Source organism: Candoia aspera, chromosome 6 (assembly GCF_035149785.1).
Source record: "Candoia aspera isolate rCanAsp1 chromosome 6, rCanAsp1.hap2, whole genome shotgun sequence".
Lineage (NCBI taxonomy): Eukaryota > Metazoa > Chordata > Lepidosauria > Squamata > Boidae > Candoia > Candoia aspera.
The window spans coordinates 95,753,763-95,779,148 of record NC_086158.1 but is presented as its reverse complement, the minus strand read 5'-3'; positions in this window follow the sequence as shown (position 1 = coordinate 95,779,148).

Genomic DNA, 25,386 nt, shown 5'->3' with positions numbered 1-25,386 from the left:
GTCCTCCAAAGAACATAGGACACATGCTTCAGCCTGAGCTCTGGATGCTCATTCCTCAAAAACATATTTTTGCTGTTCATATTTGGGTTTTGGGGTTTGTTTTTACCATGTTCTAGGTGATAGTGTTGGACAAAGTCATTTTCACTTGTGGGGATGCTACTACTTACTATATATAAGAAAAGGGGGTGGGTGGAATTTCTAACTGGTTCCTGATCAGATTGGGTTGAGAAATTCAGTAGAGAAGACAAGGCATCAAAGCAACAATAGGGTGTTAGAAGAAGCAACCTGATTTGTTTTTGTTATATTTGCAGACAGAAAATTAGATTAAAAGCAACAATAATGAGCATGAACAGAAGCAAATGGTAGTGCTGCTGGTTATCAAAACCATGCTCCTGTTATTTTTCACCAAGGTAGGATCTCTTTTAGGGATGCGGTGGCGCTGCGGGTTAAACCACTGAGCTGCTGAGCTTGCCAATCGGAAGGTCGGTGGTTCAAATCTGCATGGCGGGGTGAGCTCCCGTTGCTAGTCCCAGCTCCTGCCAACCTAGCAGTTTGAAAACATGCCAATGCAAGTCAATTAATAGGTACCACTTCGGCGGGCAGGTAACGGCATTCTGTGAAGTCATGTCAGCCACATGACCACAGAGGAAGTGTCTACGGACAAACGCAGGTTCTTTGGCTTTGAAACGGAGATGAGCACCGCCCCCTGGAGTCGGACATGGCTGGACTTAATGTCAAGGGAAACCTTTACCTTAGGATCTCTTGTACAAATGGGGTTCTAGGTGGAACCTGCCCAAAACTGAAATATAAGAAAAAAATATTTAAACTAGTGGCTGACTTGTGTTTTAAGTTTCTATGACCTGAAATGCTAAGCCAATGAAAATGACAGGTTTTAAAATGCCAGATACGAATCGTTGCAATCTTAAAAGTTTCATAAGGTCAGTATTTCTGACTGTACATCCCACTGAATGTTCTGGTTCAAAATAAATGTGCCTCTAAAAGGACAGCAGAACCAATCCTGCCACAACATTAAGCAGAAAGTGGGGCATAGACCCTATAAATTGCTCCATTGATTGTTTCCCATAGAACTAAGTGGATATGATTCATTCTATTGTGTTACTCACCATGCTGATTCTCCAAATGCTTCTGGAGCTGCACTGGACCTCAGAATGCAGTACATAAGCAGACCCATGGCCATCTCCAGGGATCACTGCAATACATACCTGTAACATATACAGGCTCTGCTTCATGCATTCCTGCCCATCATATGAGCAATAAATAAAATTCTGGATGATGTGGTCACATACTGAAAGCTAATCATGCTGGAAGATGTCCAGTTTGGGGAAGGCTGTTCTAAGTACTCATACCTAAGCTTTGTTCTAATTCAAAAATTCCCCAGTTGATACTTTTACCCCAGCTCTCACCAAAACGATTAGTGATGTTATTACAGAATCATGATTGCAATGATTACTCGGATCAAATTGCGAATGTTTGCATTTCCTGGGGAAGAACTCAGATCAGCAATTAAAATGCAGGCCAGATGGTCTTGGCCAATGACAAAAGCCTCATTCATTTGCATTAGTCAACTTGTACCTAATCTGTCCTCAAATGTAATAAGAATAAATTATTCTTCCAGTAGAAAAGAATAATCAGCAACTGGCCTTTCTTTTTATATTTTCCCCTGAGAACACTAGCCTGCCTGTAAATCAGCATAGCAGTTAGTAGAACCCACTCCAGTTTTTCTGACCCACAAACTAATGATTGCATAGAATTTGTTTGGCATAAGCTGCATTCTGATTTTAAAACCAACAAATATCTTTCTGTTGATATTAATACCCCTGATGCAAGCCTACTTTTCCTAAGTCCCAAACCCAGGGAAATCAAGTGACGTTGGCTCTTCATTTCCATCCCAGGAGATGAAAGAATCATACTGCAGGGTCCTACATAACCCACCACAGATGCTGGAACTAACTTTGACGCTGCTGTGAAGGCTATCAAATCATATGGACAATGACTTCATCCACCTTCAACTGGGCACCTAACACAGTGTTTTCTTTGTAAAAAAAAAACAGTAACAGTTAGGGGTAGTCTTATACAACCAAGTAAATGATAAAACAGAATAGCCAGGAGAGAGACTGCCTTTTTTCCTACCAGCAGATGACAGTTCCAAAAGTTTTAACCACTCCCTTATTTCCATTGCTTGCTATTGTTTCCTAAATCACATTAACCAATGTCATCACAAGAAGGATGCCTAATGCTAATGAAGCTCCCTTCTCACCACAACAACACTCTACCTCCCTCCCTCCCACCAATTATTTCATGATTATTTCATGATTCATGATTTCATATGTTTGTGCTTTTTACATCTTTAAATTTGTTTATCTGGATCTGAATCCAAATTGCATAAAACCCAAATTGCAATAAAATCTAACCTTTCTCTGTTCTGCCACAACAAAGCCCTGTGAAGGAGAAGGAGATGATTGTTTTTTCCACTTCCTTCTTTGCTTTGGAAATTGGGCATTAAGTTTGCTGCCATTTATTTGCCAAATAATTTGTGCTTCTCTTTTTATAGTAATATGTGTTGCTGTGGCAACTCCTCAGTTGATTCCTGTTTGCTTCTACAGCTCCGTCCAGATAATTTGGCAGTTATAAACACTTATAGTTGTTAATCGCCTTAAGTAATTCAATGTTCTGTGTTTCTTAAAACAGAAATGGCAGTTGTGAAGGTTGGAAAAGTTTACAAAAGGGCAATGCATCTGTATTTATTTAAACAATGCCAAATCGTCTTTTCCAACAACTGAAGATAGAATCAAGGGCTGGGGTGGGCTGGGGGAATAAAGTCTTGTTCATTTAGGGAATCACTTTTTATTCCATTGAAATCCCAGAGTTTATGAGATAATTCCAAGAAGTAAAGTCTCAGCTCCTGATGCCTTCATGGACACATACATACAATAAGGAAATGTCATTCCCATTTTGTTATTTATTTATTTGTTTGCATCTGTATCTATGCTCTTATTTCAAAGTCCATTTTATAGTCTTGTGATCGTCTGACCAAATCTGTCCAGTTTTAGCTTTCTGAGATCAGCCAAGGTGGATTCTATCACCAAAGAAAATGCATCTGTGCTGGAGTTAGGACTTCTTCTTGGGTTACAAAGCAACATATATTTCCCCACAGAATTTTATTGACAAATGTGCCAAGATTGATGTGATGCTTTTAAAGCCCAATTAAAGGTTGTCTTGTGGCATATTAAAATAGTGTGCATCTTCCCAAAAAGTCTTCAGAGTTGCTTTCAGTAACTGTTATTCTAATAGCTGGAGGTGGGGGGAGAGTTATTAAGTGCATGGAGAATAATCCTTCTAATTATGTTCAATTAATTAAATATAATTATGTTTTAAAATAAATCAAACTCAGTTTACAATCAGAACCACTTCTTTGTTCTGATTTTGAAGGCTGCATGGGCAAAAGTCCATTTGAAGGTACACATGAAATGTTGCTGCAGTGAGAAGAATAAAGATAAATGAAATATAATTAATATTAACTGTGATAATGATGTTAAAGTTTAATAAAGCTGTAATTATGAGGAGAGAAATATTCTGCAACTGGATGGCTTTTGAGATTTATTTTACCTTATCTTAAGTTAATTTCCTAAGTGTCATTTGTTTATGTTAAAATATAAACTAGATACTAAATTGCCTGCTGATATACATACTTTAATACAGCAGATAGACTAAATCCACCTATGGCAGCATCTATGCATTTGTTCAACATTAATGCATCCCTTAATGTTTTGCAACATTCTGCGACTTTTAATTTTACAACAAAAACATTTGCTTTCACAAGCAACTTCTCCTAGTGTATGGATTATGTACACACTGTATGCATTTTGATATGCATCTAGGCCAATTACATGCCTTTTTGTATGCAACAAATTTTCAACCCAATTTTTCAGGTGCAGAATACCTCAGAATTGATGTCAGAAAACTGTAAACTACAGGCTGCAACGGACTCTCAGCCAGTGGATCCCACCCTTCTTTTTTTCTGAAAAGAAATATATGTTGGGTTTCTTTGAGTTCCTATTGTTGTGCATCATTGTATTTAATGAAGCTTTTCATTGTACTCCCATGTAAATCCACTCAAAGAAAAATCCCACTGGATTCAATGAGGCTTAATCCCAAACAAAACAGCAAGTTTAGTGATTTGTGTAAGGAGGCACTCAGTGAAGGTTTTAAAAAGATTGCCTATCTATCTCTCTATGGTGGAGATTTATTGAGTCATGTCAGGAGCATCACAGTTAAAATAAGTTATACTTTAACATAGAATTTAAAATAAAAAATACAAAAGTTAAACAGAAACTGGCAACATTAATTGTGTTCTGTTGCACTGTCATGAGGTCTTCCAATGTGCATTGGTCAGGGCACAAAGGACAAGTGTATATATGTATTGTTCTCTGCATGTCTCCACAGACATGAAGGGCAGAGGCCACCGGATAGCCCCATTTGTTCAGAGTATCTCTGGATCTTGTTATGCCCATGGGCAGTCTGTTCAGTGATTTCCATACTTCCCAACTTTCGCCAGACCCAGCTTCTCTGCTGGTTCCATCCAGTGTTGGTTCTTTGTAGCTTTCCATAGATCCACCCTACTTTTAAATTCATCAAAATCTTCCATCGACCTAAGGAAACTTTTCCTGGATTTTAATCTCTGAGGAGCTGGATGTACGCCATACAGAGGGTGTTGTTTGGCTATTGATGATTTAAGCCTCTCTCTATATGCTTCATTCCAGAAGCATCCAAAGTGTAGTGAGGTGCTTAATCTCACCTCTGTGTGACGAGATGCAATACATTTCAAGGCACATTAGCATACATGATTTGGTCTTGTCCTCTGGATGTTCCATATTGGCTGAGTATCCTCTGCAAAACCAATTGGGTTTCAATGGGAAAAATTAGATTAAAATATGTGAGTGCACTGTTAAGCTATATCTGAAATCTTGGAATGTATTTACTTATGAAGAAATTTGGATCTCACATGATTAGATTGTTGCCAGAAAACACCCCAGAGAAATGCTATTTTTTTCCCTTGGGAAGATGTAAATGAAATTCAAAAGGTTAGCTTTTTAATCGGCTCTTTATCAATCCAATGGAAGAGCTGGTAGCATGATTCTGTGTGGTCAAAGCTTAATGTGTTGTTTTAAAAATTAGCCATCTTGTTTCTAAACGTATGTAATTGTTGAATTTCATTTAAATATGTGTATTTCTCTCTCTCTTTTACACTTTGTATGTTTTGTTTTCCTTTCATTTTTATGCTTTGTTGTTGCATTAAAGTGAAACTGTAATGCTTTTAGAAATTAATAGTGGAACCGTGACATTTTTCTAATGTGTTGATTCAGGCCATAACGTGGTAATTGGAAAATCCAAAACCTGAGGATAAAGTGGGATGAGGAGGATTTTAGAATAATCTCTAGAAAATGCACCAGACAACAAAGAGCTTGATTTGTGTTTGCAAAGGTCATATTCAGGTGATGTACTCCCTGCCTTTGAGGCATTTACAGGGAACTACAAGACCACACTGTAAGTGACATACCCATTTTCAGGAGGTCAAATCAAATCAACCAGCCACTAACAACCTTTTTGTATATACAGACTGATGAATTCAGAGCCTACAGGCACAAAAGTAAGTTTAAAAGCTTGGATACTTGGCTTAAATTGTTAGCAGCCAGCCATTTTCAGAGTCAGGAAACTCACCTTTATATACACTTATGTACAGTAGATTCAGTAAATTCATATTGCGTGGTAGAGGTTATCAGACTTCCGAAACTTCAATAATCATCTCTAGAGACACGTGAGAAGAATATTTTTTTTTCTTTTCTTTTGTAGAAGCACATCTCATCAATCATCTACTCATAGCAATGCTAGTGATATCACCACTGCTACAAAAGCAGTAATAGTATCCATATCCATATCCATATCGATATCATTATTAGCACAATAACAACGATAAAAGGAGGAGGACCAGGAACAGGAGGCATCAAAGCTGGAATGCATCTGTGTTCTAGGGGCCAATTCCTTCTGGGAAAACATTCTTCTCTTGACTGGTATGTCCTTTCACTCTTTCATACATTTTGAAAACAAAAACAAAAACAGTCCTAATTCAAATCAGAAGCCCTTCCAGAAATGTTGAGGGCAAGGTGAGATCTCGCACGAAATGTGAACCGCTAAGAACCTTCTGTTTCTGTCCTCTAAAGATTCTGGCATGTTCTTGATTACTGTAGCCTTGGAGGAACCGCAGAACAAAGGACACTTCCCTGGTTTAGATGAAACTTTAGAAAAGGTCAAGCTGCATTCCTCTGACTTTTTTGGCCATCAGAAGTTTTAGCATACACACACACACACCCTGTTTTGAAAGCAAAATATTTGGAAGAAATGTGGACTGTTTTCCTTACTCAGTAAACATTTATTTCCATGCTTCCTTTTAATCCATACTCATGTGCAACAAGACTTAGTTTTACCCCTAAGACCTTGGTAGAGGGTTTAAGAAAGAGTGGGATCTTCTCATAAACATTTTGAAAGAGGTTGAAAATAGAGCGACTTTTTTCTTACCTAGAGCAAAAGAATTAAATGACTAGGACTTACTAACACTGAGTACAGAACTGGCGTTGAGGGTGAGCAAACAGCTGAGAAGGAAGCAAAGCTTAAACCCAAGAAGATGGTGATGGGGATGATAAAGACAGGAGTACTAATGATTATATTATAGATCTGAATATTTCCTTCATATAAATTATTGTGCAGTATTTATTTAATTGGGGTAAATGATATAAATTTATAATTCTCACATGAAGTGACCAAAATAAAAAGGGATTTCTCCCCTTAAGATTTTCCAGGGAAACCATTGCACCAGAGGGAGTCTAACCAGGGACTTCTCAATTTATAATGTCACTTCTGACATTGCCCTAAAATGCAGTGTTTCTGCATGAATCATTGTTGCTTACCATGCACAAGATCCTTTTCAATTTGTGAATAATTCTCCTCCTGGGAACCACATTTTATTTTTCTTTTTAGATAGATAATGCTGGTCACTAATAGTGCTAACAGTCCTTTCCAGTTTCATCAGAAGAAGAAAGCAAATATTATGGCAAATGTTTTTCTTAGTTTTGCCAATGGGGAGAAGATTAATCTCAGGGGTCTACAATGTGCACATATTTTTTTCCTATGCTATACAATGACTGGGTGAACGTCTTATGAGGGATCAACAGTCCGATGTCTTAAATTACATTTGGAGAGCATATTGGCAACCTTAAACACATCTGATAAGAAATTGTAAGAATTTCATTAGTAGAACATTGAGTGGATAAATCCTCCAATGTAACAAGAGTGACTTCTTCCTTTTGCTCCGTCAGTAGGTATCGATCCATCAGTTCTAAGTTTCCCTGGGCTTGTGGAACAAAGAGATTCACTGGCTCTGGAAAATGGCAAGCAGAGGATGTCTTTTCAGCACTGGAAACTTAGCACCAAAGGATCCTTTACTTTGCCATGATGTTGTCAATCTAAGGAGAAAATAATTGGGCATGGAGAGAAAGAAAAGGAACCCTTTGTTGGAATCCTCATTCAAGACCTTGTCAGGCCTGCCTCAGATAGAGGAATAATATGGAAGGAATAAAAGGGCCATGGTGGCTCAGTGGTTAAGACACTGAGTCGGAGGACCATTAAGGTGGGCAGCTTGGCAGTTCAAAACCCAAGAGTGCAAGCCGCATGATGGTGTGAGCTCCCGTTAACTTGTCCCAGCTCCTGCTAACCTAGCAGTTTGAAAGCATGCAAATGTAAGTAGATGAATAGGTACCACCTTGGTGGGAAAATAACAGGGACATGAAAGAAGTCCACTCGGGCGTCCCCCGGGCAATGGTGACGTCGCCAGAAAATCCTTTCAACACAGAAGTGCCTTGGTAGGTGCTTTTGACACCAAAAAAAAAAAAAAAAAAGGAAGGAATGAGAGGTTTACCCCTCCCATTAAAGTCAATGCAAAAGCCAGATCACTAATCCCCACTTTCACACACTCCATTTCACCACCCACAAGAAAAAGTTAGCGTATGGGCTCTCAGTTAATTGCAATGGCTCACTACCAAGAGGGTATGAGTGATCAAGATGCTGGCCGGTGGCTAGGTTCCTCTACGGAGGACAGAGCACAGAAGAAATGAAAGGCAGGAGGCCAACAGTTGTCTTCTTAAGCCTTTCTCTAGTATTTTGCCTCAAGCTTCTAGATGCCATACCAAGATCCCCAACTTTCCTAGTACAAATCAGGCTTCAGGTTCAAGCCTTTTAACAGGCCAAGGAAACACGGAAGAGATTTAATTTCTTACACAGCCACACTCAAGTTGCCTCCACCTCCAATCTTCATCAACTATCATGACAGTGGATAATTTATTTAGTTTTCATTGACTAAAATCAAAGGCAAATCTTTCCTTCCTAGGCATCCTCATGCTTCAATATGCCTCACTCTATTCAAGTCATTTTAATTCAATCACTGTTATTCAAATCTCAGTCTAGTAATTAAGCAAATTACTTTAGATAGGAAAATCTGATAAAAAAATCTACTCTCTAATCTCCAATAAAGCAAAATTTGATTAAAAACAAAGACAGGTCTCAGAACTCCTCACTGACTATGGGAAATAACATTTTAGCACCTTTCAATGTAATGATGGTCCTGACTTCTTGAAAGACCTGTGTGCGCTTCCTCATAATATAATATTTTTTCTCCCCTTCTGTGTTTCTGCTTAATTACTCCTTTGAAAGATCAAAACCATATTTTATTAGTTTCATTTGGAGCCTGTGATGTGTAAAGGCACAAATGAATTATAAAACATGCTGTTATGTGATAATGAAGACTTCAGTGCTTCAGAAACGGCTATATTGTCGATAATGACATTTTGCAATGGTTCTTTTGCATCTTGCTAGGTAACAAAACCCTGTTCTAAGTCAAATTCGTTGGGGGTAAGCCGCTATTTCATGATAGACACTGACAATTGTCCATAATATCCATAATCTCTAAATATTTCTCTTAGTGTTCTGGGTTTGAGAAGGGAGAGGATATTTTCTACAGTGCTAAAATATTCCCTAATTCTTTATTTTTTTTTGGGGGGGGGGGATACATCTGATCAGGGTAAAGACCAAAAAAGAGACAAGGACAATAAAACACAATTAAATCTTGTGGAACATTCTTTCCTGCTAAAGGGACTGGAATTATAACCCCTAGGATTCCAAGCTGAAATGTGATATGATACTGGAGCCACCTCAATTTAAATCAGAGTAGACCATTCTTTGGTTTTTTGTGAATGAATATTCATAGGCCTTTCTCATCCCTGGATTTGCCTCAGATCAAAAAAAAAAAAAAAAATAGGGGGGAGATGGGGAGGTGAAAGAGAGAGAAAGAGAAAGAAAGGGGCTAAAGATTGTCAGAATGCTTGTAGGATGTTATTTTTAACTTCTGCTTAGAAACAAGGCCATGGAAGTTGGGAGTGTTGACTGTAGGCATGGGAATTGCTTTCTGAAGGCCCAGGTTTTCAAGAAAAAGGCCAGTTTGGATAATCCATCTTCAAGAAGTCATAGTGGTAACGTGTTGCAGAAAATCTATGGAAACAAAACTACTGAATAGTTTATAAAATTGTTAAAAACACACAGACATAAGAATAGCCCTACTGGATCAGTCCAAGCCCCATGTTTTGCAATAATGTATTTGCTGGTCATTGACCAAATAAAGTTTATTGATTGATTGATATTGATTGAATAATGTATTTCATAAATAAATTATGTGATGTGTGAAGAAATCCTTTATTTGGCCAATAAGTTTCAGTGGATGACCCATAGGTCTTGTATTTTGACAGAACAAATAAAAAAAAACCCACCCCTTTTCCCTATCCCCTTTCCCTGTGCAATGCATGAGTCTCTATACCTTTTCTAAACATTTCTTATACATCCTTCTTATAAAGATGTACAAGCCTCATGATAATTTTGGTTGTCCTTGTCTGTACATTTCTCAAATGTGTTGCATCCTATTTCAAAAATGGTAATCAGAACTACAGGGTAGACAATACAGTATATCAGATGCAGACGTTCCCTATTTTTCTTATCCCTCAAGGCCTAGCTGATCTTTACGAAAGAAGGCTGGTCAGAATCATTGCCAGAATATGAAACAACCAGTGTGACATAAAATAGTCAGGGCTGTAGAATATATTTGACAACTCTGCGGCAGAAAGACATCTTGGCTGAATGAGGATGCTAATAAGTATTTGATGCAATTCCCATCTGTATGAAGCAATTATAATTTCTAAGTCACTCTTGTGTGAAGCTTACCTGGCTTTAACTATGCAATATAGATAATCTCTTACAAGTTGTCCTTCCTTAACAACCATTTGTTTAGTGGTGGTTCAAACTTATGACTTCTGAAAAGACCAACTTATGACCGGTCCTCACACTTATGGCAGTCGCAGCGTCCCTGCAGTCATGTGATCATGATTTGGGCACTTGGCAACGAGTTTGAATTTATGACTGTCGCAGTGTCCCATGGTCACATGATCACCATTTTCAACCTTCCCAGCGAGCTTCTGGCAAGCAAAATCAATGGGGAACTGCATGATTCGCTTAACAACCATGTGGTTTGCTTAAGGCATGTGGTGATTCACTTAACAACTGGCACAAAAAAGGTTGTGAAATAGGGTCGGATTCACTTAACGACCACTTTGCTTAGCAATCTAAATGGTTCTTTTGCATCTTGATAGCTAACAAAATCCTGTTCTGTCAAATTCATTGGGGGTAAGCAGCTATTTCATGATGGATACTGACAATTGTCCATAATATCCATAATCTCTAATTATTTCCCTTAGTATTCTAGGTTTGAGAGGAGAGAAGATATTTTCTAGAGTGCTAAAATATTCCCTAATTTTTTTGGTGGGGGGAATTCTTCTCAGGGTCAAGACCAGAAAGACACAATGGCAATAAAAACACAATTAAATTTTGTAAAATATTCTTTCCTGCTGAAGGGACCAGAATTATAACCCCTAGAAATTCTGATCTCGATTGTGGTTGTTAAGCTAGGACTACCTGTATTCTTGACATAAGAGCTCTGAAATAGCATTTGATGATCCATGTAGGGTTTAACAAAGAGAAGATAAATGCACTGAACCCCATAAACAAATAACTATGCTCCGTTACTTAATTTGCTTCTTTTCCAAATGTAGGACACAACATATATTAGTAAGTTCGCATTATATTGTATGCTATGTTATGGATCTAGAAATTCAAAATCCCTGTGCTTTAGTAAAATTCAGCCAGTCATTTTAGAAAAGCTATTCAGAGTGTCTAGCCCACTAGTCCCAAAATTAACTATCCCAGAACTGGTATCTTGTGTATATTGGACTTATTTCTCCCCTGCCCCCCTTTCCCATATGTGTATTAATTTCATGCATAACTATGTTGGGGGTATATTTTTGCATAGGAAAAGCTGAAATAAATAAAAAATTAAATCATTTGTACAGGATGGTTCCCACCCACCCACCCCTTAATACTGTGGTGGATTTCGGCGGTGCTGCTGGGTCTCAGGAAGGAGGGAGCACATTCCAAGGAGGTGGAAGAGATAAGAGGAGGCACAGTCTGGGGGGCAAAGGTGGGTAAGAGGTTTAGAATAGCCCTGCCCTAGAGTCTCCCAAGTTATTTCCCCTTAGGTTAGATAGAGTCGCTTTAGTCTGGCAAGATTCTGCCTATACGATGCGAGCAAATAAAGAACTGCAATTTGAATGGACTGACTCTTCGTTGCTCTTGGGCTGGGCCTGACAAATACCCTCAGTAAAGCATGCAAAACATGGGAAAATGTTGGTTTAAATAAAAGGAAGGAAGGGAAAATTGCAGAAAGGTAGAGAATATGTGGAATCTCCTCTCTAAAAACATCCCAAAATACTAGTTGTCTTCACTCTCATACTTTACATTAGCAATGCATTTTATTTTCATTTTCAGAGTATGAAGGGTTTTATTCCTGTTGTTTTTGTTTGTTTTTTCCTGCCTATCCTATTTTCTGGTCACTACAGTTAGGAGAAAAATTCAGATAAATTGTAATGGTTTCAGGAGAGGGCAACAAAAGATAACAAGGCAGTAGAAATTGAGGATAGATGGAAAGAACTTGGTATATTTAACCTTGAGGAAAGAAGATTGAGGGGAGATATGATGACACTCTTCAAGTACCTAAAAAGTGGTCACACAGAAAAAAGTTATGACAGAATAATGAGTATAAATAACAGGAAGACTGAATTCATTTGAGTATTGGGGAAAAAAAGTAGTAGGCTCAAACATTCTATGATGAAGTATATTCAGGCAGTGTCTGGATAGCCATCTGTCAAGGATAATTTATTCTGAATCTTTACACTGAGACAGGAAATATACCTGATGGCCTATACAACCCATCCCAATTTCAGGATGTTACAAAATATTGATAATATCTTCATACTAGTCTCCAACAGTTTCTTTGTTTTCTGAAGAAATAATACCTCTCATAGTGACATGTATAAGCGCTATGGTCTTCTTATCTAAATAAAAGGAAATGCTTCACTACCTACAGCTTGGAAAGACAAGTTATAGGGTCCTGCATTTTAAAAAATTACATACCAGTTTCCTCAACTCTCTACAAATCAGAAGTTCAAAGAAGCTCATGAAGCTTTGGCACTGCTTGTTAACATACGATCAATACCTGGTTTAGTGAATCTTGCTCTTTTGAGATCCAATAAACTCTTTGTAAAAATTGTGATTGTCAGGACCAGAGCAAAATTAATATTTGAAAACCTCTCTAAAATAGCAAGCTTTAAATGCATATCTATCTATCTATTTATCATCTATCTATCTATCTATCCATCCATCCATCCATCCATCCATCCATCCATCCATCCATCTATCTATTTAAATTATGCCTTCTTTGTCCCTTACTCTGCACTTATATTCTGATTATGTAAACTCAGGCAACCAGGACCTGTGAAATAGGAAACTATAACTTTAATATTAATTTATTAACTACAGTTCTCTATTGTGGAAGTAACAATAATAATAAACTATGCTTCATCAGAAGGAAGGAAGAACTAAAGTCTAATTAATAAGCTGGGGACCAAGAATCCAAACTGGGACTCTAAAGTATTTAGGGGATGATGCCAATGGACTTGTAACAGTGGAGCATATGGTAACAGTGACCATTGGGGTGGTATCAAAAATGAATCATCCCAGTCTAGTCATTACATGTAGCAGAATATCATTCAAATCATTCAAATTTGATCAAGGGAGGAATAATTATTTTACAAGTGTCCTTACCCTCTAGCAGTCATTAGGAATATGAAACCCGAGTAACTCTGTTGAAATGGCCTCCATCTGAGGGGCGCTAAGTGATTCTTACATATTTCAGCAACTATGGAATTAGATCCAGTTTCTAGTAAAGGGTGCATAGAAGGATTGCTTTTCCTGTGTGAAATTCAAGTGAAGGAAAATAATTGGGAGATTAGCTGGAAGCAACTGAAGAGAATTAGAGGCCCAGACGGACTTTAATTCTTAGATAAATAATAGCTGGTTCAGAGAAAAATAAGCAATTAACATTTTCTGTGGTGTTGAATGAAACTGTTGCCTGGGCTAGAAGTACCTTCAACTGATTTGGCCTGTTACTGTTTTGATTTCCATCCTGAAGGGAGTCATGAGGGTGATCCACCCAATCAGGGATCAAGAAAGGAACTGTATAGCATCACTATAAGGAAGCCTTTCTCAACCTTCTGATCCTGGAGGAACCCTTGAAATATTTTCCAGGCCTCAGGGAACCCCTGCACATTCAGGCTCAAATATAGGCCAGAAGTTACAAAATTATTATATTCATTTCATGGGTAGGCCTGTAGAACATTAACAGTGTTCTTAAACTAAACATAAAGAAGGAAACTTACCTCTTTAATGTGAAGTTGCTCAGATTTGAAATATTTTTTTTAAATAAATCATGATTTCCCAGGGAACTGCTAGTGACCTCTCACGGATCCCGAGGGTGCCACAGAACCCTGGTAGAGAAACCCTACTATAAGGAGTAGCAAATTAGAACTGTCTGTTCAGTTCTAATGTTTCTCCCCATGACATAAACTAAGAGATCAATATGGGGGTGAAGACTGTGGAAATAAGATGCAAATGTTTTCGCAAGGAATATTGAAAAACTGTCAAAAAAAAAAGTTTTTTTTTTTTTTTAATAATAATAATAACAGTGCTATACACATTTCCCAAAACTGCAGGTTCTTTTGCTTCAGCCATCCAAATTAAGAGCTGCTTTTATCTCCATGAAGTCAAATAAACTAATTTTTTGCCTCTTTATTATGGAAGAGAAAATACAGGAAGACTTTAAAAAGCAAAGGAAAAACATGCCTACTGAAGAAAAGTTATGTTGGAAAAAACTGCAAAGTACAGTATATAGTATTAGGTAAGGGAAGCATGATGATTCCTGTGCTTTAATAAAACCTTGTGTTTGTCATTGAGAAAATGTCTTTATTTCTCTCTATGTCTTAGCCTGGACTTATCTTTCAGTCACTGCAAAATTGATGGATAAAGAATGAATATTTTCAACTACATATTTCAGATCTTCAGAGACAACTCCAGATGTTGCATTGTAAAGTTTGGGGGTGGGGAAAATGCTCTGTGTGCATGATGAAAAGTTGTGCTTGTCAGATTTTTTTTTTTTTTAAAAAAGCACACAAACTTAAGGTTTTAGAATATTTTCAGTTACAAATCCAAATAGGATTTACAATGTATCTTCCTAAACCATCTATCTCAAATTACTTTAGCCTCATTCCATTTCAGGAAATCCACAATTGCATTTTTTTTAAAATTCTGAGCTGCAAGATTTAGTTGGAAGAATTCAAAGTCTATAAAATATTGTACGTAATATAGGATATTCATACGTACATTTGTTTGTAGCCAGGCATCGGTGGGCAGGGAGGACAAATGATGGCAGATGTATCATTCATGTTGCAAATGGCATTACTTACTTATTTGGGTCAGATGTCAAGGTTTCATTACATAATTGTAATGAAATTGTTCCTGTTGGTTGCAAGATTAAGTGATGGCTGATATTATCATCCTGATATTTTAGATTGCTGCACATACCTATACACTGAGTTAAACTTACTGTTCTCCTAATTAGGAATAGGTGAGAATTTGATTTGGTTTAACTCTTCAGATTAAATTCCAGCATTTCTTTATGAACAAGTTAGAATTGGGGTGGGGGGAGGGGTTGTCCATCTGTTTCTAAGTTTAATTGAAAGATGTTTCTAACTAAGCAGAAGGTTTATGTGATTTGCTTTTAAAAGGCTGGTTTCAGAATCCTGCATCTTCACCCATGTTAATAGTATTAAATAAGGTTTGCCATCTGCAATGCCATCCCCAGAAGACACAATTTTTATAGCTACACTGTAAGCTGGCACAATAGGGTCATTTTTTGTTGGGATGGCTGGACCTGCTGGATTTGGCTATGTGAAGACCATTCCATATATGGATACTCCCTCAACGGATCAACCACCTGAAATTTAATTGGAAATGGAGCTGAAACATTTCCTATTTTATAGAAGGCACACTCATCGATACAAATAAAGTCTGTATCTATCAGCCTGTTCAATGGTTGGTCATTGTTTTAATTACACAGGGAAAATACTTAGAATTTAAAAAAATATATTAAACACCATGGTAAGGTAAAGGTAAAGGTTTCCCTTGACATAAAGTCCAGTCGAATCCGACTCTAGGGGGCGGTGCTCATCTCCGTTTCTAAGCCTTGGAGCCGGCGTTGTCATAGACACTTCCGGGTCATGTGGCCAGCATGACGACTCGGAACGCCGTTACCTTCCCGCTGAAGCGGTACCTATTGATCTACTCACATTTGCATGTTTTCGAACTGCTAGGTGAGCAGGAGCTGGGACGAGCAACGGGAGCTCACCCCGCCGCGCGGTTTCGAACCGCCGACCTTCCGATCGACAGCTCAGCGGTTTAACCCGCAGCGCCACCGCGTCCCTCTAAACACCATGGGGCTTTCTACAAATTAAATATCTAGTATCTTCCAAATCTCAGGACTTTTCCCCACTTTCTGCTAACCAAGAAATGCTTTTGTTCTGCCATGTCTCCATGACATTGTGTCCATCTCATCTCTAGCCCATGAGTGAAACAGGCTTATGCTAGTTTGCGCTGTATTTGTGTTAAAATATTCCCCTTCTTATTTTGATGTGTTCAAGGCAGGATATGCAAAATCTGTTATGCTTTGTAATTAATTCCCTATGTAGGAAGTCAAGGGACTGTCAGTGACTTGAAACAGAGACAGTAGAATCAGGGTAGAAACTGGAAATGCAGACAGTAATTTCACGCCACTGTAGATTCCTGATGACTCAAGAATGGGTAGAGAACACCTCATCTAAGCAGTCAGAAGCAGCTCCTAGTCCTTCAGTTGACCACAACTGAAACTTCTTGATGGAAGAATTGTATGCTTTCTTAAGAAAATTGTCTGTATGTGTTAAAAAAAGTTCTTTTAATCACACACTTTGGCCATGAATTCATAGTCCGATTTTTCCAAAGAAAGTATTTCACATTGATTTTGGGGAGTCTAGAGAACATCTATGCACCTGTCCTAGGGTTGTACATTGCAAATAATTATTTTAGCAGGCTTCAGGCTAGATAGTCCAGGCTATTGAGCTTTCTCATGATCCCACCTGAACTCATTGTTAACTGAGGTTTATTCTTCCTGGTGCTTGACTGAATAATAAAATTTCAAAAATTGAATTCCATAGTGGGAGGGAAGGAAGAGTTAGGGGAAAGAGCAACATCCCAGGAATACCATCTGATTTCCATGCTTGGTGCTTCCAATGCCAGACCCCAAGGAAGTGAAGATGTGGGCAAGAAAACATTCCCATGAATTTAATTAGTTAGTGGTATAGATTGATACAGTTGTACACAGTTAGCTGGCAATCCTCAGGCACCCTCAAAAACTGTTTTACAAGTCAGAGTTGCAGTAAGAAGGACAGGAGGAAGATTCAATTGTGCAAGAAAGATGGCTGTGACTTACTGGGGTTTGCCATTGGGATGTCCTCTGAAGGGAATGATCTGGACTTGCCCCAGCAAAGCATTTTCTAGGCTGAAAACATAGGATTGCTGTTTCTGATCATCCTGGTAACAACTTGTTCTTTGTGGAGTGGTCTGAAGCATGGGTTTGACTCCTTTTTCTCTGAGCATTGAAACTCAACTTGTCTTTTAAACCAGTGCTGCATCTTCCAGTTGTATTCAAATCCAAGAATAAGTCACTCTTCCAAGGTGTCTTTGGCTGTGCTGCTATCACACCTTTCTAACATTTTTCGCTCATGAAAACTTTTGCCTGGAAGGCTTCCAAAATCTGTATTGAAAACACAACATTAATGGCTTATCAAAAGGTTGATGCTTCACATTTGGTGGCAGCAAAATGTTTCCTTTCATTCCAGTAAAAGGGATCACTTCCCCAATAAGCCATAGTTTGCTTAGGATCAGTTTACTGAATCACAGTTGATTGATCTACATAAATCACAACGACAAGAATCTCACAATATTCTAAACCTTAACCTTACCTCTAATTCTAAACCAAACAGGGAAGATGCAGGTGGAGTCCTCAGTTCAGCTCAGCTCAGCCCCTGGTAAAGCCTGATGTTCTTGGACCAAAAAGCTTCTTAATCTTTATATGAAGAATACAGTAAGTGAAGAAGACACGGTTTCCCTGAGTTTGCTACATGGATTGAAGGGGTTGCAGAGCTCTGATTTATAGCTCTTTCCATCTCAAGTGATCAGGCTGAAGACACACAAAAAGAAATCTCAGTTTTATTATTTGTAGAAATGCTGATGAAGGGAGAATGATAATCGGAAAGGTTTTGGATCTTGAAAACTGTCACACGGTAGGTGGGACATTTTGCTGGCAGAATGAAAATGAAGCTTGGGATGCTTCTATCACTGAACATAACCCACTTTTTTAAAATGTCGGTGTTGTGTAATGCTTTGGATTCAATGCCCCCAAGACCCTTCAAAGCACATCAGGATGCAAACATAATCACCAGTCTGCATCTGCTTAAAGTAACTGCATCTTTTCTCAGGAACACATGGCAGCTGCAGAGGGCAGATCTATTGTCCCAGAAAAAGATGCAGCTGCTTTAAATAGCTGTAGGCAGGTGCTACATTGATGACACTGCATGTTTCCAAGTGCTTTCTAGAATCAAATTTGAAGTGCTGCACAGATCTAAAAATACCTAATATTATTTGTGAAATACAAGGAGGGTGAAGCTTTTGAATCCCAAATCCTGAAATTCAAAAGTGAAAAAGATGCATAATAGTTCAGTGTTAATGTAATGATAAACTGAGTGTTGAAAGTAGAATGACCGCTCGAATAACAATATTGGTCTAATATGCCATCCAGAATGCCTATTGATAAAAATGTATACTCTGGAACCAGAGGTATAAGACATTTTTTTTCCCTAATGCACACATAGGCCACTGCTGCAATTATATATTAAATAATCATGTCTGTATATATTTGAAAAACATTTCTCTCTAGTTTCTCTCGCAAAGCTTCATTGACAAGCAAGGTGATTTAAATTGCACTTCTGCAGGAATGTTCCAGCCTAAGGGGCAATGTAATCTTTATTAACATTTTTTTAATTAGCTTTTTTCCAATTAACTGGGTAGGAATATGAAAACTGAACTATTAAAATACAATCATTCAAATGGAACTTACTTACTTCAAAGTAAGTGTGCATAGGATTTGAGCCAAGCAGTACGACTCTGTGCATGAAGACTTAGAAGTAAATCAATGGGATTTACTTCTGTAAGTATACTCCCAACTGAATGCATATAGGACTTTAACTTTAATTTCAGAAAAAAGGAGAAGGAGGGAAAAGGAAAGGAAAAAGAGGAGGAGGAGGAGGAGGCTCCCCATCTATTAAACATTTTTTTCCTATCAGGGTAAATAATACAATTTTGTTCAATTCCCATATGACTTGGAAGTCTCTTCTTATTCCCAGTGTTTAATAAGATATTTAGAATTATTATACTTTTTAAAAATTTGCATACATATTTGCCACTAAATCCCTTCAATGTTCACCGCACAAAGGCTTTTTAAAAAGGCAGATATTGAGTGCCAGATCTCTGTTAATAGCAAATTTCAGGATATCTGACCATGTTTATTTGATGGCAATGGGTGCTAGACTATGATATCTGTAGAGAAGCAGTAATATCACTGGGATTTCTGCTCATCGCAGGGGATTGTATCATACAGAGCAAAGAAGTGGAAAACTCACAGTGCAACCATCTTAAATATAAATTCAAAAGAGTTTTGAAGCTTCAGAAGGAAACTAATTAGAACTAATGCCTGTGAGTGTTAATGAATGTAGACATTTACAGCATAAATCTACTTTCAGTAAATAAAGTCACAATTAGCATTGTGGGGTACAAATAATGGTTTCAATTTTCCTGTTGTGTTTACAGCAGAGCTCAAAACAGTCTGATCCAGAATTTCTTTCCCAATCTCCACACTATTTCACTTTTCTTTTTGAAAATCTGAGTCAGATTGGAAAAGGCTAGACAGTAAACTTTGACAAGACTGATTCATCATTCTCCTGCACCCCTAAAAAAAGAAAACAGGCAGTTAGTTTGTTTATCACATTTGTAAATGATTTTCCTGTCCATGTAGGTAATATATTGGTTTCACTGAGAGACAGTGCCAGCAGAAAATGACCCAATGAACTTCTTGATTCATGCAGGAGTTGAGAACCAGAGTATTTCTTGGGGCACATATGTCAGTAATGTCAGCAACCAACCATCCTCCAGTGTCAAGGCCAAGGGCAACAAATATGTTAAAGAATGGGAAGGGTTGGAGAAGGAACAATAGGAATTAAATTACAGTAGGTGTAAAAGAGAATTGTACTTTAATACTGACAGCAACCAACCAACTTTTTTTGTTCTACTGTGCAAGAAGGGTTTATTTATTAGCTGTGTTCTATATCTGAGAATGTTGAGCTGAATTTGAACCTACAGCCCACTCAAGCCATACCAACCTGAGTATCTGGGAATTTGTGCAATGGTCTTGCCTGACAATGAGGACTGAACTCTATTCTCTAATCTTTGTCCAAGAAAAGTCTTATCTATGGGACTCCATATTAAGCTCTTTTGTTATAAGCTATATTTTCTGTGGGGCAGAGCCATAAAATATAATTGAATTTCAGCATTCAGAAATCTCCTTTATACATGTAGCATACTGTATGCTATCACACTATAGGGCAACCTTGAATAGTGTTCAGTTATTGAATAGTAGACAATTTAAGATAGACAGTAGCAGTCAATACTTGACAGTGCAGCTTGGCAGGATTCAGTTCCAAAATGGTGCTTTCCAGTGTGGTGGTTGGTGAAGGGCACAAATATAGCACCTGTCTCCCACTCTTGAAAGCAGTTGCATCTTTTCCCAGATTTGCAGACAAGTGTTATATTCATGCTCCCATACAAACACAGAGAAACATCCTGTTGGGGTCTCCAAAAAGCTGCACAGCTTGATTTGACAGTTTTTGCTATGTAGCTGCCAATTGTTTCACAGTCAGAGCCAGTCTACAGTACCTATCAGCTATTTCTGTTACCCAAATAAATAAAAGCAATGAATTGTTCCCTGCTTCCACCCCACTTGCTTCTCTGTCCACCTATATCAACTGTATAGGTTATATTTCCAAGGATTGAACTGAAGCAATGATACCAATATACTAAAGAGATAATAAGAATGATACAGCTAGCTACCATTGTATTATCCTCCTAAGTAGAGTTAGTAAATTATATGCCACATACCTGAGCCACATTTTTTTAGAGTGGCTAGAATTAAAAAAAAAAAATGCATGGGGGAACAAGCAGGATTTAAGGAGGGATGCTAAACAATTGACCATATATTAGTTCTACATCACTAAGTCAAAAAAAATATGGTTTTTTTTAATGCTTGTATTCTTTGACTTCAAATTCATGTTTGAGTTAATCTCGAGAACAATTCTATGGGAGAAATGTAGATAGGCACTCTTTTTAATGCAGAAATTATACACTAATAAAACCCTGAGAGTGAGATGTAACCACAGGGATTAATTTGGAGGTCAATTTTTATCAAATAAAGGGATTTTGGCACTCTTACCATTTAATTTTTATATCAACTCTAGGGCCAACAGAGTGGCCAGCACTGATTTCCATCTCCTGTTATCAGCAAGGAAAACATTACCGTAGTCCAATAAATTGATGATTATCTTAGTATGCTTTAAAATAGTGTTGTTATCCATGTTCATCTATTTTAAATAACATAGATTGGTTTTTAATTAAAAAAGCAAACAAAAGTGATGATATTTTGCAAACAGAACTAAAAACTGGATAGTAGGAGGTAACAAAATAGATCAGGTTTCTAATTTCAAATGCCTAGTACTGGTATTCTACCATATGGGGATTTGGAAAGTACACTCAAATTATGCAACACAAATATCATCTAAATCCACTGCCAGGATAAAGAGTTTATTTGACTAGGGGTGGAAATTAACTCTAGTGCTCTTAAAGCTTTTTGCAGCCAAATCCTTGGCCTAAATTCTCTAGGAGGCCCAATCTGAAATATACCATGAGCAGGAGGAAATTGAATTTAATTTTGAAATCTATTATTGTGAGAAGAATGCTGCATGTAGATTAAAAACTAGGATGCCCAAAATAGAGTTGAGAGCTTGGAAGACTTTTATCACATTTGACTTAAGAAGCAGAACTTTCCATCAGGACTACTTTATTTGTTCTAACAGATGATTCAGTCCACCTGGAAAACAGAGGTGGTAGAGAAATTAGTGTTGACTGATTCACAGGAGACCTTCTGTTCTTGGAATACATGTCATGAGTAAGGATGGCGAGCAGGGGGCTCTCACCCAGACTGTCAAGCGCATGCGTAGCACTGATGAATTGTTCAGCCATTCAAAGAGACACAGATCGGGACCGCCTTAACCTTTGGGGTTTATATGGCTGGGTTTTCCCACGCTTTCTCAGTTTGTTAGGATTCTTGTTAAGTACTACTAATAAATATTAGAGACCAAGTCCTCGCCTCAGTGTGTTTCCTGGTAATCAGGACAATACATTCAGGCAGGACAAGTTGGGTAGCAAACGCTGGCAGACATGGAATACCAGAATAAAATTGGCAAAATATCCAGTAATGCAAGGAGGAAGACAATGGCCTGTGAATTAGTTATCACCACTTTCTCTCCCCAAGCTCTTTTTCAGAGACAAGTACGATGCCTTCCTTCTGTATTTTGTAAGAGAGAGAGCTTCATATCCCTCTTAGACCTTAGAACGTATCTGCCCCATGAGTCTGGTCAAATAGAAATTATTCAGTACATATTATTATATTGCTCTTTCTACAAAGATCTCCATGAGAAGTACGCCACATCCATAATAAGGAAGTATCCAAGGACATCCGCTGACTCTTACACTGAGCTTCTTGCTGATACAAACCAGTACGTTTCTACTGCAGTTGGGAAGTTCTGTGTGCCTGCAATGAGAATCTATCAGCAAATAGCAGAAATGAAAGAAGGATGTTAATTACACAGCTTATATTTTGTGATTAAAACTATTTAACCTATGATCATCAAAAGAGAACTGTTCCTATATTTTGTGTTATATTTGTTTAATGTTTATCATTTTGCAGTTATATCTGTTCTGTTCTATTCTGTTCTTCTTACTTTCAATATTAAGAACCCTTATAAAAATACCTTAACATTGTGTTGATAATGCCAGCTTTCAGGTCCTTTTTACATTTCATAGTTTTCACTGATATTACTGTAATGCTTGCCATTTTTACTTATGTTGTTCTATATATAATGTAATATGTTATAATAATTAAATATATTATGTTGTTCTATATATAATGATTTATGGCATAAATGTATCTGTGTATGTATCTAAACTGTGCATGTAAGTAAACTATCATTATTTATCAGTATTGGACACAAATCTTAAAACTTTATTTAATATCTTTTAAGAAACAAAAAGCTAAAGAACACTTTTAACAGTCTTCGCTACTAAACAAATCTGTTTAGATTCCATATATGTTTACATTCATTTAGATACTAATTAAAATAGCCCAGGGTAGGCTAACACAGGAAATAAAGCATATTTTGGCTAACTGTTTAAAAGAAATTCTCATAGGTTTCTGTGGCAGCAAATTAGATTGATCTGCTAAAATGAATACTCTCATTGCACCAACTGGCACCAATGAACAGTTTATTTATTTATGTGTCAGGTTGTTTATTTATTCATTCATTCATTTTATATGGCTCCCAAATTCATAACTATTCATAAAGTTATTGCATAGAATGCATCATTTTTCATTTCATTTCAAGCATATTTCTGTAAGGATGGAATTTGTTGTTTATTCGTTTAGTCGCTTCCAACTCTTCGTGACTTCATGGACCAGCCCACGCCAGAGCTTCCTGTCGGTCGTCAACACCCCCGGCTCCCCCAGGGACGAGTCCGTCACCTCTAGAATATCATCCATCCACCTTGCCCTGGTGGGCCCCTCTTCCTTTTGCCCTCCACTCTCCCGAGCATCAGCACCTTCTCCAGGGTGTCCTGTCTTCTCATTATGTGGCCAAAGTATTTCAGTTTTGCCTTTAATATCATTCCCTCCAGTGAGCAGTCTGGCTTTATTTCCTGGAGGATGGACTGGTTTGATCTTCTGGCAGTCCAAGGCACTCTCAGAATTTTCCTCCAACGCCACAGTTCAAAAGCATCGATCTTCCTTCGCTCAGCCTTCCTTATGGTCCAGCTCTCACAGCCATATGTTACTACAGGGAACACCATTGCTTTAACTATGCGGACCTTTGTTGTCAGTGTGATGTCTCTGCTCTTAACTATTTTATCGAGATTGGTCATTGCTCTTCTCCCAAGGATTAAGCGTCTTCTGATTTCCTGACTGCAGTCAGCATCTGCAGTAATCTTCACACCTAGGAATACAAAGTCTAAGGATGGAATACCCAGTCGCAATGGCAATGGCTAATTGCAGCTGGGTGCTCCAGCCTTACACAGAGCTGAAGGAGAAAAGAGGGACAGAAGCAGAAGGTGGGAGGCTTAAAAGAGAAGGCGGGAGGAAGTAGGCCCCATTTGCAGGTTTAACAGAGTTTGATATTGTCCCAATAAAGAACTATGCATAACTCTAGTGGCTTGTGCTGTGAGTTGCTGGATTTGGGGCATAAAGATCAAGAACCTCACAATTTCAGAGGAACATACATCTAGAAAAGAGCATATATTAGAAAAAGTCATGTTTGTGTGTGTATTCTATTAGCTGGGTTTAGAAGCAGTATGCCGGTTGAGTAGTTTTGAGAAAGAGTTTATGGGTATTTGTACCTTAAAAGTGTATATTAGAGAAAGTTTCTTATAAAACTCCTTATATTGCGGAATATTACATAGAGCAACTTCTGTGTTTAATCTATGACCCTTCTGATCTCTCATCAAAGCATTGACCTGACCTGATCCTGTATAGCCTTCAAGTTAAGACAAGCAGTGATATATGTAATGACGGCAAGTACTGTATTATCTTGTTCAATATTTGCAAGGTGGGTGATGGGCTCTTTTGGTTGAATTTGCTAAATTAAAGCATGTTAATGTTCTAGGCACATTATTAGGTGTAGCACAGTATTTTTTATGCTTTATAGACGATGCATATAGGTAGGTTGTGACAGTGAATGCATTGTTCTATTTCCTTACCCACAGGAAATGTCCAATACCTAAATCACAGAGGTGAGAAAAAAAATGTGATTTCCCTTCTTAATGCACGGGTCCACTACTGCTGGAATTTCTTGTCAGCATCATTAACATCATCGAGATGTCAGTATTGATATGGCATTCGTTGTCAAAAAGCCAGCACTCCACTTGACCTGAAATGAAACTGGGGTAAATTATTAAATCTAAGCAGTATAAATTCGACATCTTTGTTTTGTTTTTGTTTTTGTTTTCTAGTTGATACAAAATGCATAGTTGAAATACTGAATTTCATTGAGGGGGGGTGGGGGAGAGCATGACCATGTTTACAGTACCTTAAAAAGATTTGGACAGTATTAATTGATTCATCAACAAAGTTAATTGAAAGACAACATGCATAAATTGCTTTTGGAGCTTGACATAAAGTGGTTCATTAATTTTAGCCATATGAAGTCGCTAGTATTATGACAGGACATCACCCATTACTGCCCCTCCAGGAAAACATTCACCCATTTTTAACACAGTTATAGAGTAAAGGCCCATATGGAAATTGTAATGAATACCCAGGTTGGGAAAGGAAGCTGGCAAGAAGTCAATGTTGCTTAGATG